The 6,668-nt window shown below is 36.0% G+C and overlaps 1 protein-coding gene across 1 annotated transcript in view; it reads left to right on the forward strand.

Annotated features, from left to right (window-relative positions):
* The window catches only part of LOC107699834 (ras-related protein Rab-4B-like), a 37,802-nt gene that overhangs the window by 483 nt on the left and 30,651 nt on the right, over positions 1-6,668 (forward strand). The gene's annotated exons all lie outside the window — the stretch shown is intronic.

The raw sequence follows: 6,668 nt of genomic DNA on the forward strand, positions 1-6,668 counted from the left end.
TGTGTATATATATATATATATATATATGTATATATGCTCATGCACACACAATGGGCCTCCATTGTAAATACATTACATTAAATGTGTTTTGTTTTATATTTAGAATTTTCTTCTGTGGTAGTTGACAGCATGACATAAGCTGTGGAGTGGCTAGCCTTGTGGCCAACACTGACGCGTAGCCTGATTACACACTGGGTAACCTGATTTCAAGTACTGGCTAGTGGTGCTTTTCGGATCTTGTCCCCCTCTCTCACCCACTTAACATCCTGTCCTAGTAAAATAAATCTTAAAAAGATGGAAATGTTATATGATTTTACCTCAGATTAAAGCATTAAACAAAAATAGCAATGTCGTCACCAGTTTCTTGTATTGCCATAATGTACTAAATGCACCATTGTAGCATTGAGTAATTATAGAATAATTTATTTAGAATAATAAACAAACTTTTTTTTTTTTTAAATTGAGCACACACGGCAAAATTAGAGTTGGAGAAGAAAGATTGTCTCATGTGACTCTGAAAGGATTTGCTTCACTTCCAAATCACTTAAGACTGAAAACAAACAGGTTCTCGTAAAACACACACAGAGCAACAACAAAAGAGAGCCGACGCATGGCACGTAATGACACAGGGACACGCTTTATTGCCTTGTTTTCAAGGAAAATTTATTGCTCCCTGTGAAAACACACTTCCATGACCTCCCACTTTGATCTCAATGATGGAAAAAGGCAGTTTGGCATAGGAGCGCGTTTTCCAGTGCTGATATTGATTTTGTTGCTCACCAGGTGAAGAAGGTATATCATGGAAAATGGAACATTGTGTACATGTGATCAATTGTTTAAACCGGTAAAGACAGTCATGAAAGATCGTTGAAAAATTAAGATGATTGCTGGGCTTATCTCTTGTGCACACCTTCAGGGTGTGGTGTGTTTCTATGAATGGAGGAAGCTGAATCAGCTCAGGTAGAAAAATCACAACTTCCTCAGAACGACAGCCTGCTCAACCTTGCATCTGATAGCATGTCACATAAACACCCGTAAAATGCAGCTAGCCAGATAACCACTTCAATCCATTGTCAATTTTTTCACTAGCTGAAAAACAGGCTCACCTCATCTTGGAAGTTTAAAGACATGGCAAAGATGGACCACCAAAGATGCAATGTTTCACACACACAAAAAAGGACATGAAAAAATAACCTAGGTGCTGTACTTTGCAAAATATCAAAGTTCGAATCAGATTTATTACCATTAAAAGAGCTTCTATGGCCTGAGGGATAAGCACCTTCTGAGATGTATACATTTAGACATTCCACTGCTAAGACTCAATCTGCTGTGGTTCAGACATGCTGAGGAGGCAACATATATCACATGATGTAAAATTAAATGGGAACTCCTTTTAAGTGGCGAGGATACACATGATACACAACACGGAGCATGTTGTACTGAATACAACATGTTCAGTTCTTGCAGACTGAACTGATGAGTAAACAAACTTGTGGAGGGATGTTTTGTCTCCCTAGCATTAGCCAAACTAATGTAAGTCCAAAAGCTTAGAAAACTAACATCTGAATAAGCCATGCAATTTGAGCAAAAATTGTCATCTCTTAATTAATATGAATAGTGATTGCATTAGCAAGCATCACTATTTACTGTTGAATTTTGAATGGAGGAGAGCATAAAGCCATCTGTTGACATGCCGAATGGAGAGCTATATGCTAGCAGGAGAGTAATTCATTACACATTTCTTTGCATCATTCTGTGCATGTGCCTCTAGGGTCACCATGAGGGTCCATCATGCTCTGCATGGGGTTATTAGTCTTATTTTATCCAGCCATTGCGTCTGGTGTGAATGTGTTGCAGACAATGGGAGATACTATATCCAAGTGTGTGAAACAGTCCGGGAATAACTGTGGATGTAATGAAGAAGAATCTGAGCTAGCATGTGTGCACCTTCCAAAGTCTGTTCATTTATTTTCCTGCTCTCCTCCTTCCATTAGCTTGTGCTGACTCACTGTTCATTGAAGTTGTGTAATTACAGTGCAGCCTAATGTGCGACTGAGGCAGTTTCTTTTACTTGAACTGACACTAATAGAGATGTTGCAGTGGGTCAGGTTTGCAGTTTAAAGGGTGTGGACATCCACACCTAGCTTAGCCAAGGAGGGTCAGGCGGCAACTCAAACCAGCTCGTGTTCCTAATGATAGGCCTTTGCTTTCCATTGTGTCCCCATCATCACTGAAGCCTCTCAGGGAGAGAAAACAAATGGGTTTTCGAGGCCTGTGTATCATTTAGCTTTCAGGCTAATTTGTCAACTCAAAAGCACAGAACCTCAAAAGCAATTCATAGAGGGAAAAATTCAGCTTTTAATTGATTTTACGTATGGGATTTGAAATGGTCAGAGGAAAGTATAGGAAGTAACTTTGGAAACTTTTTTGATGCTCTTATGCTCAATAGGTTTTATAACAAAGGTAATGTATTACGGATAACAAAGAGCAGAGTGGGTCAGTTTAAAAAACGGTGGTACATGAAGAACACACACACAGTCTTATTTAGGGAAATTAATAGGGCTAGCACAATGACACATCCGCAGTTGCTATTATGTCTAATAACAGCAACACCACTGAGGCATAAACACACTAGTAATTGCCCAAAGGAGAAAAGAGGATAAAAAGGAAGATTCAGAGAGTGAGACTGGGAGGAACCACTAGGTAGACAATGTTCACGTGTCGTTGAATGGATGAGGGGATGGAGAGATTAAACGCACAATCAGAGGGGTTTGGAAGGGGAACTACAAACACCACTCAGATTTAAGAATAGAGCGACTGTACTGCAGGTGTGCTGCACCTGGTATTTTGTCATCAGTATTGTGTAGATAGACTCAGGCCTCAGGACCTGTGAAACCTATTTGTGACAAACCTTTCTTTCATCAGCCAGAAACTGAAGGGACGTTCAGAAAGAGGTCAATAGTAGATTGTTGCTGCATCATAATGCCTGATACAAGTGTGCTCATACAACGTATGATGTAGTTGTCTCATACAATAAAAGTATCATATAATATATTTTATAAATATGGATATCACAAAGGAAACTTATTTTTTATTTATTAAAAAAAATACAAAAAAATGAAATGTATTTTAGTATAATATAGTATAAAATATTATTATTATTTTGAAGTATGAGAATGTTGAGAAATATGAGATGTTAAATCTGTTTTTCCTTATGGATGTTTTGAACCTTTTTATCATTTTATTTAATTGTTATATTTGTACTTTTTTAGCGTGAGAGTGGTGTTGTGTATTCACAATATTTTTAAAACTGTAAGATTGAGAAATATAAAAATGTTACATGCAATTTATTTATGATCGTTTTTTTTTTTTTTCAACCTTTTTAGCAATTATTTTACTTTATTTTATTATTTTTAAGTCTGACATTATTTAGAACTTTGGGAAATATCATACAAGTATTTTCTGGACATCTGTCTTTTTTGATTATTTTGATTTATGTTTAGAAATATCATAAATATGATACAAATATTTTTTTTGTTCTGGATCATTTTTTTTTAAGTGTGATACTGGTGTTGTACATATCCTTACAAGGATAGTACAACCTAAAATTACCTACATTGTGGGAGACAACTAATAAAACAATAGTATAAAAAAACTGTATAAATATTAATACTAAATAATGTGTAAGTTAATATCCAAGTATTGCAAAACCATTGCTGTGAGGGTTAATGTTCAAGTTAAAGAGAGAAAATATCATTACCTCAGTATGAAAAGAACCGAAGTAAAAGGAAAGTCCCACCATGATAGAAATACAAATGTGTGTGCGTCTGTGTGGTGTGTATGTGCGTGGAAGTGCAGGTGTGTAATGTCTGTGTGGATTAACGGACAGCATCATTCCTCACAGTCACTGACATCATCCTGACATCACTGTAGGCTATACTGCTTCCATTTGTCCTGATTCATGCTGGGACAAGCTGCAGTGGAGATCTGTGAGTAGTGTCTATGCTTCTGAGTTTAAACTAGGGCTGCACGATTAATCGCATGCGATATTTAACGCGCATCTTGTCAGAAAGCCGGTTCTCGGTTCTAATTAGCGTGCTTTCACATGGAGCAGCATTAACTACACAGAGCCGTTGTTCACTGACGAGCTGCGCTAAACCACGTTCATATTCGCGCGATTTTTTGCGCTGCTCATCAGTGAACAACGGCTCTGTGTAGTTAATGCTGCTCAATGTGAAAGCACGCAGGTGATGGAGATTTACCGCTGATTACAGAACCGGCTTTCTGACAAGATGCGCGTTAAATATCGCATGCGATTAATCGTGCAGCCCTAGTTTAAACCCAAGCAGAAATGACCCAGGTGCATACTAACAAACATAAACTACATTATGATGAACCGTCCTTCCAGCAAGGATTAGCATCAACAAACGATGGTGGTCTAGAGAGGATTTGGAACTTTTCCTGTCATTTCTGTCAAAAACACCCCCTCCACTTCACCATTTAACCTTTAGGGTACATGCAGTTTGCAGAGCAGCTGTACAGCATGTTGTGCACGTAGCTGTCAGAGCAGTTGAGCAATGCATTGAGAGATGCCTAACATTAGATTCCACATCACTGTCCATATGTGCCAGATAATAAATGTTAGAAATTAAAGAAATGCACTTTAAAGTGAACTCGGCTGCACTCAGACATGAATGTTAGACCTGTTTGCTGTCAGCACTCTGTTTTGATAGGTACTTTAATTTTTGATAACTTGCAACACGATCTCTTTCGCGCATGAATTCCAAACATTTCCTAATGACATCACCCACGGATTCCTCAACATGTTGCATCTAGTCGACTTTTTGCACCACCAAAATATTGCAGAACACTTGACAATTTTCATAGCTGATTTGACAATTTGACTGAATGGCAATTTCCACAATCTTGAAACCATTCTTATGTGTTTTGGAAAATGTTGAGACTTGGAAATGAATATGCTTGGGCATAAATCGCTCAGCTGCCTTATAATTTGCAGTTGTTTTATGGTGTGCTCCCGTTCCTCTGGGTATTGTTTACTTGTGGAGAGGACTGGACTGATAAGAGAAATGCACTGTCATCAGTCTTATGGCCCTTCCTTTAGTCACTCTCTTCCTCTTCTTTTGTGTTCTCAAGCATCGTTTGTTTTCAGAGCGGTTTTTTTTGGCACAACACAATGGAAGAAAAACCATTTCGGTCATTTCCTTACTTTTGTCCAGGGTGTTTTAAAATAAATATTCCAAACAAAGCTGTCGTATGGGTTGGAATATCACACACATCATTGTTTTGTTTTTGTTTGTTTGTTTTTTGACGGCAAATCATTTCAATTTGCAATACTCATTGTAATGAGAGTTGGGACCAACTAGAAAAGTGAATGCAATGCTGCAAAGTTCAATAAAAAACATGTAATGTGCAAATTAATGTTGCACTGTTAACATTAAGTTGCATGTTACTTTTTTTTTGTAATTATTATTTACAGTACTGCTCAAATTGAGGTCAGAAGGATTTACTAAAATTAGTAAAAGGTTGCATTAGATTGATCAAAAGAGACATTTATAATGTTACTAAAGATTTCCTTCTCAAAAAAGTATATGCTTTTTAACTTTCTATTCATCAGAGAAAAATGTGTCATTGTACACAGCATTGATAATAATAAATGTTTCTTGAGCAGCAAATCAGCATATTAGAATGATTTCTGAAGGATCATGTGACACTGAAGTAACGACCGCTGAAAATTCAGCTTTGAAATCACTAAATTACAGTTTAAAATATATTAACATTGAAAACGGGTATTTTAAATTGTAATAATATTTCACAATATTACTGTTTAAACATTTGTATAAATAGTCTTAGTGAGTAAAATACTTTTTTCTTTTTTTTTTTTTTTTTTAAACATTCAAACAATCTTTCCAACCCCAAACCTTTGAGCAGATTATTGAATACAATATACAATACTTAAACAAATAATCATTAAATTATTTTAACACTTTAAAAATGAATTATTGGACAATACCTATTACCCTTTCAAGTCTGATTCTGAAAAAAAAAAACTGATTTATATGCATTGACAGGATTTATATAGAGTGAATCATGATCATAAATCAATAAATATTTGTATGTATTTGTAATGTATGTAGAACATATAAATATCATAATATATTTAGGTAATATGATGTTGGTATAATGTAATGATTTCAATTAAAAAGATTGAACTCATGTTATCATTTTCATAAATGTCAGGTCTGGGCAAACTGTCAGAAGTATTTCACACTTTCCACAATTTGACAATTGCTACTTTTGGCCAATATATTGATATTTTTGTTTGTTAACTTTTATATTTATTGCTGCTTCATGAATTTTGTTTCATAATTGTTTTTCCATTCAAATTAATATGAAAAGCATATAATAGCCTTGGTCTCATCTATTTCAATCTGTTCACCTAATTATTGTATGTACACTTCTCTTCACCCTTGTCTCCTCCTTTTCCTGTTTACTAAATCAGGAAATCCATGTGAAATAACTCTGAGTGACTTGGTGGCATGTTTGCAAAGCACTTGAAAAGCAGTAACAAGCAATAGCCAAAACATCTTCTAAGATGTATCTTTATATCCGCTTTCCCACTCTTGCTTCCCGAGGGGGGGGGGGGGGGG

The sequence above is a fragment of the Sinocyclocheilus anshuiensis genome, unplaced genomic scaffold, assembly GCF_001515605.1.
Source record: "Sinocyclocheilus anshuiensis isolate Anshui unplaced genomic scaffold, SAMN03320099.WGS_v1.1 scaffold194, whole genome shotgun sequence".
NCBI classification, from domain to species: Eukaryota; Metazoa; Chordata; class Actinopteri; order Cypriniformes; family Cyprinidae; genus Sinocyclocheilus; species Sinocyclocheilus anshuiensis.